General features: G+C 35.9%; 1 protein-coding gene across 7 annotated transcripts in view; it reads left to right on the forward strand.

Moving 5' to 3' along the window:
- KCNT2 (potassium sodium-activated channel subfamily T member 2) overlaps positions 1 to 14,297 on the forward strand; it is a 410,159-nt gene that overhangs the window by 385,174 nt on the left and 10,688 nt on the right. The gene's annotated exons all lie outside the window — the stretch shown is intronic.

The raw sequence follows: 14,297 nt of genomic DNA on the forward strand, positions 1-14,297 counted from the left end.
GCCTTTTCACTTCTTTAAGTTAGTTCCTAGGTATTTCGTTTTATTTGTGGCTATTCTAAATGGGATTACCTTCTTGGTTTAATCAGATTGTTCACTGTTGGCATATAAAAATACTACTTTTTTTTTTTTTTTTTTTTTTGAGACAGAGTCTCACTCTTGTCATCAAGGCTGGAGTACAGTGGCATGATGTCAGCTCACTGTAACCTTCGCCTCCTGGGTTCAAGTGATTCTCCTGCCTCAGCCTCCCGAGTAACTGGAATTACAGGAATGAGCCACCAGGCCCAGCTAATTTTTGTATTTTTGGTAGAGACAGGGTTTCACTATGTTGGCCAGGCTGGTCTCAAACTCCTGACATTGGGTGACCCTCCCACCTTGGCCTCCCAAAGTGCTGGGATTACAGGCGTGAGCCACCATGTCCGGCCACGGAATTTTGTATGTTGATTTTGTACTCCACAACTTTACTGAATTTGTTTATCATTTCTAATACTCTTGGTTGAATCCTTAGGTTTTTCCAAACAGAGCAGCATATCTTCTGCAAACAAGGATAATTTGATTCCTTCTTTTCCAATTTGAATGCCCTTTCTTTCCTTCTCTCTCTTGCCTGTCTATTCTAGATAGAACTTCCAGTATTATGCTGAATGATGTTGTTGAAAGTGGGCATTCTTAACACATTCCAGATCTTAGAGAAAAGGCTTTCAGTTTTTCCCACTCAGTATGATACCAACTATGGTTTTATTGTGTTGAGGTTTGTTACTCTTATACCCAATTTTTTGAGGGTTTTTTTTTTTTAATCGTCAAAAGATTTTGAATTTTTTCAAATCCTTTTTTTAGCACCAATTGAAATGATCATTTGGTTTTTGTCCTTCATTCTGTTGATACGATTGACTGATTTGCACATGTTGAATCATTCCTGCATCCCTGGGATAAATCCCACTTGGTCATGATGAATACTCTTTTTAATGTGCTGTTGAATTCAATCTGCTAATACTGTGTTGAGGATTTTTGCATCAATGTTCATCAGAGATATTGGCCCGTAGTTTTATTTGTTTCTTTGTTGATGTATCTTTATTTGGTTTTTGTATCAGGGTAATACTGGCTTCCTAGAAAGATTTTGGAAGTATTCCTTCCTCTTCTATTTTTTGGAATAGGTTGAGTAATATTGTTGTTAATCCTTCTCTAGATGTTTGGTAAAAATCAGAAGTGTAGCCATAGAGTCCGAGGCTTTTCTTTGCTGGGACATTTCTTATTATGGCTTTCATGTCATTATTTGTTATTGGTCTGTTTAGGTTTTTGATTTCTTCATGTTTCAATCTTGGTAGGTTTTGTGTGTCTAGGAGTTTATCAATTTCTTCCAGGTTCCTATTCATTTCCATATAGTTGTTCATAGTAGCATAGCCTCTAAATGATCCTTTGTATTTCTGCAGTATCAGTTGTAATGTTTCATTTTCATCTCTTATTTTATTTATTTGGGTCTTTCCTCTTTTTTTCCTTAGTCTGGATAAAAGTGTGTCAATTTTGTTTATCTTATCAAAAAACAACTTTTTCTTTTGTTGATCTTTTATATTTTTTTCTTCATTTCAATGTCATTTATTTCTGCTCATATCTTTATTATTTCTTTTTTTCTACTATTTTTGGTTTAGCTTGCTCTTGCCTTTCTAGTTCTTTAAGATGCATCATTGAGTTGTTTATTTGAAGTTTTACTGCTTGTCTGATGTAGGCAATTTTAGCTATAAATTTTCCTCTAAGTACCTCTTTCATTGTACCCCATAGGCTTTGGTATGTTGTGTTTCCATTCATTTTTTTTAAGAAATTTTTCGATTTCCTTCTTAATATCTTCATTGACCCATTGGTCATTCAAGATTATCTTGTTTAATTTCCATGTGTTTGGATAGTTTTCGTAGTTCTCTTGTTGATTTGTAGTTTTATTCCATTGTAGTCAGAGAAGACACTTGCTATATTATTTTTTTTTTTAAATAAATTATTAAGACTTGCTTTGTGGCCTAACATATGGCCTGTCCTTGAGAATAATCCATATACTAAGGAGAAGAATGTGTATTGTGTAACCATTGGATGAAATGTAATATGGATTTTGGCTGTGCCCCCACCCATATCTCATCTTGAATTGTAGCTTCTATAATCCCTACCTGTTGTGGGAGGGACTTGGTGGGAGGTAATTGAACCATGGGAGTGGTTATTTCTATGCTGTTCTTATGATAGTGAGTTCTCACAAATCTGATGGTTTTATAAGGGACTTTTCTGCCTTTGGCTTAGCCGTTCTCCTTCATGCCGTCATGTGAAGAAGGATATGTTTGCTTCCCCTTCTGCCCTGATTGGAATTTTCCTGAGGCCTCCCTAGTCATGCAGAACTGTGAGTCAATTTCTCTTTTAAAATTACCCAGTCTCTGGCAGTTCTTCATAGCAGTGTGAGAACAGACTAATACACAATGTTTTGCCAATATCTTAATAGATATTTGGTCTATAGCAAGGATTAAGTTTGACATTTCCTTGCTGATTTTCTGTCTGGATGATCTGTTCCACATTGAAAGAGGGTGTTGAAGTCTCCAGTTATTATTTTATCAGAGTCTGTCTCTCTCTTTAGTTCTTATAATATTTTCTTTGTATATCCGGTTGATCCAATGTTGGTTGCAGGTACATTTTCAATTGTTATATCCTTTTTTCTGTGTGTGTGTGTGTGTGTGTGTGTGTTTTGTTGTTGTTGTTGTTGTTTTTTGATACGGAGTCTCACTCTGTCGCCCGGGCTGGAGTGCAGTGGCCGGATCTCAGCTCACTGCAAGCTCCGCCTCCCGGGTTTACGCCATTCTCCTGCCTCAGCCTCCCGAGTAGCTGGGACTACAGGCACCCACCACCTCGCCCGGCTAGTTTCTTTTTGTATTTTTTAGTAGAGACGGGGTTTCACCGTGTTAGCCAGGATGGTCTCGATCTCCTGACCTCGTGATCCGCCGTCTCGGCCTCCCAAAGTGCTGGGATTACAGGCTTGAGCCACCGCGCCCGGCCTATATCTTTTTCTAAATTTACCCCTTAATCATTTTATAATGACCTTTGTCTCTTTTTATAGTTTTTGCCTTGAAGTCTATTTTATCTGATATAAATACAGCTACTCCTAGTCGTTTTTGGTTTCTACCGCATGGAATGTCTTTTTCCGTACCATTTTTTTTTTTTGGTCTATGTGTGTCTTTTGAGTGGAAGTGTGTTTCTTGTAGGCAAGAGATCATTAAGTCTTATTTTTCTAATTCATTCAGGTGCTCTATGTATTTTGATTGGGAGGATTTAGTCCATTTACATTCAATGTTTTCATTTATAAGTAACAACTTACTCCAGACATTTTGTTATTTTGTTATTGTTGTTGTTTTGTTTGTTTGTTTGTTTTGCTGGTTGTTTTGTGGTCTTCTCTTCCTTCTCATCTTCCTGTTAGTGAAGGTGATTTTTCTCTGGTGGTATACTTTAATTTCTTCCCTTTTATTTATTGTGTATCTGTTGTATGTTTTTTGATTTGAGATACTATGAGGCTGGCAAAATATCTTACAATCCAATTTATTAAACTGATGACAACATAACACTGATTTCATAAACAAACAAGCAAGTAAGAGAAAACTAACCAAAACTCTACCCTTTAACTTTATCCTCCACTTTTTAACTTTTTGTTGTTTATATTCATATCTTATTATACTATGTCCTGAAAACGTAAAAAGTTGTAGTTATTATTTTTGATCAGTTTATCTTTCTGTCTTTCTACTGAAAATACAAGTAATTTACACACCACTATTACAATGTTATAACATTTTGTGGGTTTTTTGTGTATTTACTACTGTCAATGAGTTTTGTACCTTCAGATGATTTCTTATTGTTTTAACATCCTTTTCTTTCGGCTTGAAAAACTCTTTAGCGTTTCTTATAGGCAGGTCTGGTGTTGATGAAATCTCTCAGATTTGTCTGACTAGGAAAGTCTTTATTTCTCCTTTATGTTTAAAGAATAGTTTCGGCCGGGCGCGGTGGCTCACGCCTGTAATCCCAGCACTTTGGGAGGCCGAGGCGGGCGGATCACAAGGTCAGGAGATCGAGACCATGGTGAAACCCCGTCTCTACTAAAAAATAGAAAAAAATTAGCCGGGCGCAGTGGCGGGCGCCTGTAGTCCCAGCTACTCGGGAGGCTGAGGTAGGAGAATGGCGTGAACCCGGGAGGCGGAGCTTGCAGTGAGCCGAGATTGCGCCACTGCACTCCAGCCTGGGCGACAGAGCGAGACTCCGTCTCACAAAAAAAAAAAAAAAAAAAAAAAAAAAAAAAAAAAAAAAAAAAAAAAAGAATAGTTTCAATGGGTTGAAAATACAAGGATAAAAGGATACAGCTATTATTCCTATTCTAGGATACAAGTATTTTTCCTTCAGTACTTTAAATATATCATGCCACTCTCTCCTGCCCTGTAAGGTTTCCAATGAGAAGTCTGCTCCCAGATATATTAGAGCACCATTATATGTTGTTTCTTTTCTCTTGCTACTTTTCATATCCTTTCTTTATTCTTGATCTTTGGGAGTCTGACTATTAAATGTCTTAAAGTAGTCTTATTTTGTTTAATCTGTTTGATGTTCTATTACCATCTTGTATTCATATATTGACATATTTCTCTAGGCTTGAGAACTTCTCTGTTACTATTCTGTTGAATAAACTTTCTAAACCTATCTTTCAACCTCCTCTTTAAAGCCAGTAACTCTTAGATTTGCCCTTTTGGTGCTATTTTCTAGATTCTGTAGGCATGTTTCATTTTTTTAAAATTGTGCTTTCCTTTTTCTCCTCTGACTGTGTACTTTCAAATAGCCAGTTTTCAAGCTCACTAATTCTTCTGTTAAGGGATGGATGCATTCTTCATTATGCCAGTCACATTTTTCAACTCTAGAATTTGTGCTTGCTTCTTTTTAATTAGTTCAACCTCTTTGTTAAATTTTTGTTAGGATTCTGAATTCCTTCTCTGTGTTATCTTGAATTTTGTGGAGTTTCTTCAAAACAGCTATGTTGAATAATTCATCTAAACAATCACATATCTCTGTCTCCCCATAATTGGTCACTGATTCCTTATTTTGTTTGGTGAGGACATGTTTTCCAAGATGGTCTTGATGCTTCTGGGTGTTCGTCGGTGTCTGGGCATTGAAGAGTTAGGTATTTATTGTATTCTTTGCAATCTGGGCTTATGTGTACTCATCTTTCTTGGAAGGCTTTTCAGGTGTTCAGACTTGGGCTTTGTTATTTTTTGGTTTTGCTTTGCCTTTTTAAGAGAGAGGGTCTTGCTATGTTGCCCAGGCTGGTCTCAAACTCCTGAGCTCAAGCAGTCCTCCCACCTCAGCTTCCCAAAATTCTGGGATTACAGGCATGAGACACCACACCCTGCCTGAGACTTGGACTTTGTGTTCAAAGTTTTTGGTCACTGCAGCCATATCTACTCAGGGGGCACCCCAAGCCCTGTAATGCTGTGGCTCTTATAGACTTGTAAAAGTACTACGTTGTTGGTATTGCATAAGATCTTGAAGCATTCTCTGGATTACCAGGCAGAGACTCTTGTTCTCTTTCTTTACTTTCTCCCAAACAGAGTCTCTCTGTACTAGCTGCCTGGAGCTGGGGGAGGGATAACACAAGCACCCCTCTGGCCACCACAACTGGGACTGCAATGGGTCAGATCTGAAGCCAACACACTATGGGGCCTTGCCCAAGGCTTGTGGTAACAATTGCCTGGCTACCACCTATGCTGGCTGAAAGCCCTAGAGCTCTACAATCAGAAGGTGGCAAAGCCAGCCCATCTGTTTTCCTCCCTTCAGGGTGGTAAGTTCCCTGCTTCTTCTGGGCAAGTCCAGAGGTGCCTTTCAGGAGCCAGGGCCTAAAGTCAGAAACTTTATGACTCTAACTGTATCCCTATCCTACTGCAGCTGACCTGGCACCCAACCCACAGACAAAGTCCATCCCTCTCTTCCCTCCCCTTCCTATAAGCAAAGAAGTCTCTCCCTGTGACCACCACCACTCCGGGCCAATGTTGGGTACTACCTGGTTATTGTCTATGTTCATTCAAGGCCCACATGCTCTTCAGTCAGATTTTGGTGAATGTTGCCAGGCATCAGTCTCTCTCCCCAGGACAGCAGGCACCCCTTTGGACCAGGGAAGGTCCAGAAATGCTGACCAAGGGCCAAGACCTAGGATTGAGGACCCTAAGAGCCCACTTGGTGCTCTATCCCACTGTGACCAAGCTGGTACCTGGGGCTACAAGACAAAGTCCCCTTTACTCATCCCTCTTTTTCTCTAGCATAAAGAATCTCTTGCTGTAACCACCACAGCTGGAAATGTTCTGGGTCATACCTGATGCCAGTACATCTCTGAGTCTCACTTAAGGCCCACAGCAATCACTGCTGATTATTCAGGGTCCAAGGGCTTTTTAGTTGGCAGGTAATAAATGATGCCAGGACTGAATCCTTCTGTTTACGGAAGCAGGTTCCTTTCTGGCCCAGGGTCTGTCTAGAAATATCATCTAGGAGCTAGAGCCTGGAATGGGGGCCTCAGGACTTTGCCTGGTGCCCTGTCATACTGTGGCTGAGCTGGTACCCAAGTTGCAACACAAAGTCCTCTTTACTCTTTCCTCCCCTCAAGCAGAAAGGAGGAGCCTCTCTTGGACCTGTGAACTGCACTACCTGGGGTTGGGGGAGGGGAAGCACAAGCACTCCCTTGGCCATCCCAGCTGATATCTCACTGGGTCTTGTGCCCCATCAAGTCCATTGTCTTTGATTCCAACACAGCTCCAGGACTTCCCCAGGAATTTCAGTCCTTATGGCCTAGACTTCCTTTCAAGTTTACTTAGAATCCCAGAGCACTTTAGTCCACAGTGACAAGGCTTGACAGAACTCAGGTTCTGACTGCTGGAATAGGCAGCTCTTCTCTGGCTAGAACTTGTCTAAGTGTTCCTTCTGTGGGCACTGGCTGAGTTCTGCTCGGTGTTGCTTACCACTGTTTCAGGGCAGTACTGAGTTCCAATGCAGTCTCACAGTCACTGTGTTCTCCATTCCCCGAGTGCACACTCCCTGCACCATGCGGTCACTGTCAAAAGATAGGGGAGGGTTGGTGTTGGAAATTCAACATGGTCTCTCCTACCCTCCTTAGTGCCCCTTTCAGTGACATAAATTTAAAAACAGATGCTGTAATTGCTCACCTGATCTGTGGTTTTTATGAAGGTGCTTTTTATGTGTGGATAGTTGTTCAATTTGGTGTTCTTTCAGAAAGTATGATCAGTGAAAGCTTCTATTTGGTCATCTTGCTTCAACTCCTCTGTGGAAAAGCACTTCTTAAAACAGGTTTTTTTATGCAATAAAAAAAGAAAGCTAGAGTGGCTATATTAGCATCAAAGTAGATCCATGCAATAACATGGATTCAACACAAAAACATAACTAAGAGAAAAATAAAACACATTTTATTACTCCTAGAAAACTGATTGCTTCTTGAAATTAGTGATTGTTAGAAGTTGAGAGGAGAAAATTGACTACAAAAGGAGCATGAGAGATCTTTTTGGCATTATGAAAATGTTTGACACCATAATTATGGTAGTGGTTGCCACACTATGCATTTGTCAAAACTCAATGTGCACTTGGAATTAGTTAATTTCTCATTTCAGTTTTACCCAACACACCTATGTGATAATCAAAACAGTGATGGTAATCCTAAAATAACTTCAATGATATGTTTAAAGTTATATAGGAAGTTTACAGTACCTTACAATAAACCTATCACTAAAGATTCCTGACACTTATTCTGAAGATATGTATTATACAGTATGAAACCATTCTAAGAAAATTGCTAAAAGGGTGTGTGAAGGCAAAAACTTTGCCTGTCTTGTTCATTGGTGTGTCCTCAGAATTAGAATTATCTGTGATTCATATAATCATGCTGTTATCATTACTGAATGACTTAGTTGAAGAAGAAGCTAATGAATACCATGTGATAAATTACAATTATCAACTAATCATAAAAATGTTCTGTAAGTCGAATGAAAGTACTGCAGTATAGCTGCAAAACTGGAAAACTTGGTGTGTACTTATTTTTAAATTATTTAAGTAATATGTTTAGTATAGTTTTCTTCAATCCTCAGCTATTACGTCAGTAGTAGTACCTTTGAATCAGTGGGGCCAATTATTAAAATAAAATTATGTAATAAATATGCTATTTGTGTTTCCAAAAATTTTTGGCTTTCTGTAATGTCTTGATTTTACATTTTCAGATTATCAATTAGATTCTTCACTAAATTTTGAAGTACTTCACCTGAACACATGTAAAGCCTTTTATTTGACATGCAATGAATATTCTATTTAAATGTAAATGTACACTATGTTCCTTACTATGAAGACAATCTGTATAGTTTTGTCCCACGTTATTTAATATAAAATAGCTGTCATCATAGTATTTTGAAAGAAACTAGCATTTATTGAAAGCTTCCATTTACCAGGGCTCCCAGTAGCCTTGAAGATTATGATGGGGCAAGGGCTGTGGGACAATGGAGAAAGCATCTTGACAAAACAAAACAAGACTTTGCACCACTGAAGAAATCATATATGCTTAGACTAATTGTTCATGTTTGCTTTCTTTTGAATTCTTTATCATGTTAAAAAATATAGCAAAGTGGTTTTGATCTTTCAATATTTATAAAATATAACGTTGGTTTTTAAAAGAAAATCTATGTTTTCTTTTAAACACAGGTAGGGTACTGACATAGGTTTTTAAGAAATACTGAATACTCTATTTTGAAAGGAAAATTGAGTATCAAGGAGCTAGTTTTATTTGCTAGAAGCTAGTAAGTAATGGAGTGGCTCATGGCGAGTTGAAATGTAGCTTGTTCTGAAAATCTATCTACTCATTTTGCTCATAGTTTCATATAATCTTGAATACACTGAATATTAATATGAAGATAAATTAAGACAGTTCAAACATTATTAATAATTTTATGTTGCCTATCATACAATGATTAAAAATCTTTGAATGGTAATAAAAGTAACTTTAAATAGAGGTCAGTTAAATGGAATTATTCTTTTTTTATTCTTATCTCTAAGCACGTTTCACATCCCCCAAATATACTGGTCAGTTCAGTAAAAATAGACAAAATACTTGTACTCATAAACATAATTTGGCACTAAACTGGAATACATGAGCAAATTGAGTCAGCACTGTAAAACTGGCCAGTTTTATAGGTGGATAACACGTAATGTGTATACAAGTTCAGGTGAAGGAAAATGAAATCATCACTAGGTTATGCTATTACTAACTATGTAGAAGAAGTACTGTATAACTGAGATTATCTTCCCTAATAAGGTGTTTCTTGTACTGACTAAAGGAAAACACACTGTCTTTCTCATATAGCACCAGTTTATTTTACTTGTTTTCTCCCATTGGCATTCAAACATATTGTGGTATCTCCTGCTTAACATTCTGTCTCTCCTTCTCTCAGTCTCTTTCTCTGTCTTCCTTTCTCTCTTTCTCTCTCTCTCTCTCTCTCTCTCTCTCTCTCTCTCTCTCTCTCCCCCCCCCTTTCTGTCTCCCACATCATTTCTAACTCTCTTCCCCTCCTTTTTAAATAATTTATTCAATTTCTATTGTTCTCATGTTACCAATATTTCTCACATGGATTTCTGTTTCACAATGACCACCTAATAGTCCTGAGTCTAAACCACACAGTTAATTTCCCACAAAGCAATCAAAGTGATATATTTAATATAAAATTGTTTCATACCACCAGCCTTCCCCTCGACCCTTACAATCTTTCAATGTTTTCTCATTGCACTTAGAATAAAATTCAAACTGCTGACCAAGGTTAAAGCCCTTCTAGAATCTGGTCCCAGCTTGCCTGTTCAACATCACCTCAAATTAATCTTCTCCTCTCTCACTTTAGTCCATTCCCTGGTGCCTACTTTCTACAAGTTAAACCAAACCATTTCTTGTTTTGCCATTTGCCCTTCTAGAATCTGGTCCCAGCTTGCCTGTTCAACATCACCTCAAATTAATCTTCTCCTCTCTCACTTTAGTCCATTCCCTGGTGCCTACTTTCTACAAGTTAAACCAAACCATTTCTTGTTTTGCCATTTGCCCTTCTATTTGTTCAAAACACTCTTTCTCTATTTATGCATGCCAACACCTTCATATAGCAATACATATTTAATTGTTTTTTTATGATTTACTGCTTGATTTTACCTGCTACAATAATAATAATCTTTATGTTGCACTTAATAGCAACAAGGCACTAAGTACAACAACTATAAATCAATGTGAACATATTAATTTTAAATTATATTTCTTATTTATTTATCGGATTTTAATTCTAACAACAACCTGTGAGATTGCAGTGTTGCTATCCTCATTTTTCATGCCAGGATGCTAATCGCAGAGATTAAGAGAAATTAAATAATTTGCCTAAGATCTCAGAGTGAGCAATTGGCAGATTCAGAATTTCAATGCATGCAGTCTGGTTTCAGAGCCTTTGTTCTTAACTGGGCCTCTAAGTGATATCGTTATATTATATAGAATGTTCCTCTGACTACACATGATACAATGGATGTGTGTTTTCAGAAGTTATATTTGTGTACTAGGGCTGCCATAACAAAATACCACAGAGTGGATGGTTTAAATACTAGAAGTTTATTTTCTCACAATTCTGGAAGTTGGAAGTCCAACATCAAGGTGCCCAAAATTTGATTTCTTCTGAGGCTTCTCATATTGGCTGACAGATGGCTGCGTTCTTTCTGTGTCCTCATACAGTCTTGTCTCTGTGTGTATTTACTCCTGGTATCTCTTCTTCTTCTTCTTATGAGGACACCAGTCTATTGGATTAGGGGACAACCCTGTTGACTCCATTTAAACTTAATTAGTTTTTGCGGGTCTATCTCCAAATATAGTCATCTTGGTGGTTAGCTTTTCAACACTGGAGTTTGTGGGGGAACACACAGTTCAGTCTATAACAGAAGTATTATTTAATGGTAACCTATAAAAGTATACATGATATTTAAATTTCTTTCTTACAAAATTCTATTATCCTCTTTCAAAAATCCTCTTAAAATACTTCAACATGAAAATTTAAAACAAAACAAAAATATGAAATTAATGTATATGGAATAGGACTCATTAATCAATTATTTTGTAAGAACCATAGGAATATGATTCTGTCTCTTTTCTAATGTGATCTATTTGTATAAACTACTCTAAGCAAAATATTTGTCATTGAAGATTTTTGTTTAATAATTTTGTATGCTAGTTAATATAGCAAAATAAGTTTCTTTGTAAATACTAGTAGCAATCTTTAACTTTTTCTCCATATAATTTATTTTAAAGTTTACAATATTCAAAAATACTATTTTCAGTTTTTATGTGTAGTTTTATTAAAAGAATTATGTCACTGATGAAAAAGTAATTTTAATGAAAATAATTGAACTATATAATTTTTTTTTTATTTTGCCAATATCATATTTTGGTTATCAGGAACACAGTAAATATATTTGCTGCAAATTCCCTTCATAGATATTTTTGTTTGGTAAGAAATAGATTCTGTTGTTCATAAAGCTAATTTACCAAACAAAATTTACTTTATTCAGTAAATGATATTCTTGTTGCAGAGCCATATTTTAATTAATTTGTATCTTTGCCATAGTCAATGATAATTATCATGATACGATCCTGAAGATCCCACAAATCTACCACATTTTCACCTCCAGAATGAAAGAATGTCTAGAAAATAACCATAGAGAAAGACTGATGGAGACAAAATATTCCAGGATTATAGCTAATAAAAACTATTGTTGAGTGTGGTTTTGATGTGTGACTGCAATACGCTTTTAGAAAATCTCACTCCTTAATTCTTTATTATTGTTATTATTATACTTTAAGTTCTAGGGTACATGTGTACAACGTGCAGGTTTGTTACAGATGTATACATGTGCTGTGTTGGTTTGCAGCACCCATTAACTCGTCGTTTATATTAGCATTATATCATGCTAATATATAATATATAATTTACATTAATATATAATATATAATTTATATTAACTCATCATTTATATTAGCATTATATAATGCTTCTTAAACACAAAGTCACAAAAAAGAGGGGCAACTGAAGGCCTTCTCCACAAAGCAGCATGGAAAAGAACAAGCAGGCAAAATGTAACCTATAGCAAGGCACACATGAAAGAAAAAGAGAATAGCTTTGAAGTCAGTAAATTATTTTAACCTAATTCTAAAAGATAAGTCATTCCTTCTCCCTGAAGAAAACTCGGTGAGGGGTGAGGAAAGAAGCCAGGAGTGATTATTTCTGATTGTGATGTTTTCTATGTCACAATAAGCCATATATAATAATTGAATTGAAAACATTAGCAAAATGCTTGCTCCAGTTTCTGTGGTTTGTGGGAAAATAAAAATCTTCAGTAGGAAAAATAATACAGGCTACTTAAGCAGAAAAAATAATATTGGCACAAAAATAATATCTCCTACTGGAAATTTCTCAATTATCTACACAATTTTTACATTTTTAACAGATAAACCAGGACACCAATAGAATTTGGCTTGATTCTAGAACCAAAAATGAGTATAATATACTGTTAATAATCAAGGATAAAGGCTAGGTGTTGATATTGACTGATAAGTTATCTGTTAAATTGTTTTTCTTGTATCACAGTTCAATAATGTCATTGTTTATAAAAGAAACGGAGTTATATATAGTCAAATAAGATGGAGATTTTCTAGTCCACTTCTTACTTTTTAGAATATTACAATTTAGTCTCCGCAATGCACTATCAATCTGTACCTTTGCACAACAGTTGTAGAAATTCAAACAAGAGGGCATTTCTCAAAGAGCACATATGAATCAAAATTTCTTTTCATATGGAGAAATAATCCAAGTAATCTCCTGCCAGTAAAATATGTTTTGAGTTGGAATTATACCTTATTTGTAGTAAGCTTCAATATATATTCATTGGAATTTTAATCTCCAGACAGTTAACCTAGCCATCTAACACTAGATGTGACCACCAGATTTAGCAATAAAAATACAGGATTCCCAACGGAACTTAAATTTCTGATAAGCAACAAAAATATTTTAGTATAAGTATATCACATGCAATATTTGGCATACATTTATTCTAAAAAGCATTAGTTGTGTGATCAAGCCACTGTACTCCAGCCTGGGTGACAGAGTGAGATCCCAACAACAGTAACAAAAATGGTAGTTGTTTATCTAAAATTCAGATTTCATGGGCATTCTCTATTTTTCCTGGCAACCCTAACACTATGGCATGATACAATTCCTTGTATGTATCCCATAGATGTGGAACTGAAAATGCTAATTTATTTGATTATGAATTTGGTGAGCTATTGGTTGTAATAATTTTACTGGCAAACTCATAGTGGGTTTAATTATTTTATGATTTATCTGCCTCGTAAGATAAGGATTTTTGTTTTTACACTTTAAAAATAGTGCACATCTCCATATCAACTTGAAATACCATAGCTGAAAATAATGTCTTTCATATTAAAGTGACAAGTTTCTCATTAGAGGGACACAGTAGTCAACATTATTTTATGAAAGTAATTTATATTCCAGTGCAGCAAATTGTTCATCAGGGTCAGCTATGTTGGCCTTAAAATATCTTGATTTTAGTTTAATGCAGTTATTTGAGTATGCACTAAATACTGTTGGTATTGGTATGTTGGTATTGATTCTTAGATTGGTATGAAACTTATTCTTAGACTTTGGGTCAAACTGAAAAAATTAGTTCTTTCTTCAGGAGCCATTCTTGTCTGCAGCTTTAGTGGCTGGAATACTATAGCTCAAGAACAGGATTTTTGAGAGAATTCTCATAGATTGAAAATTTTGCCCATGGGAGGAATTACATTTATTGAAGTATACATCCACATAACTTTGTATTTACATCTTACGATAATCTTGAAATCTAAAATATTGAGACCCCAAATCTGTTTGCCAGATTTATATATATATAGCTTTAGGAAAAACAAAGGACATATATATATATATGTATATGTATATGTATATGTATATGTATATATGTATATATGTATAGCTTTATATGTGTGTATATATATTCATATAAAGCTATATATATAGCTTTAGGAAAAACAAATGATTCAGGAGTACACTTCTCTTAAAATTCATGGTTAAATTCTGTTCCACAGAATTATTTGCATTCTGCAAGAGCATTAAGATGAGTTACATGAGACGTGTCATGTAGCAAAGCCAAACACATATTTAGGGTCTTCAAGATTT

Source organism: Chlorocebus sabaeus, chromosome 25 (assembly GCF_047675955.1).
Source record: "Chlorocebus sabaeus isolate Y175 chromosome 25, mChlSab1.0.hap1, whole genome shotgun sequence".
Lineage (NCBI taxonomy): Eukaryota > Metazoa > Chordata > Mammalia > Primates > Cercopithecidae > Chlorocebus > Chlorocebus sabaeus.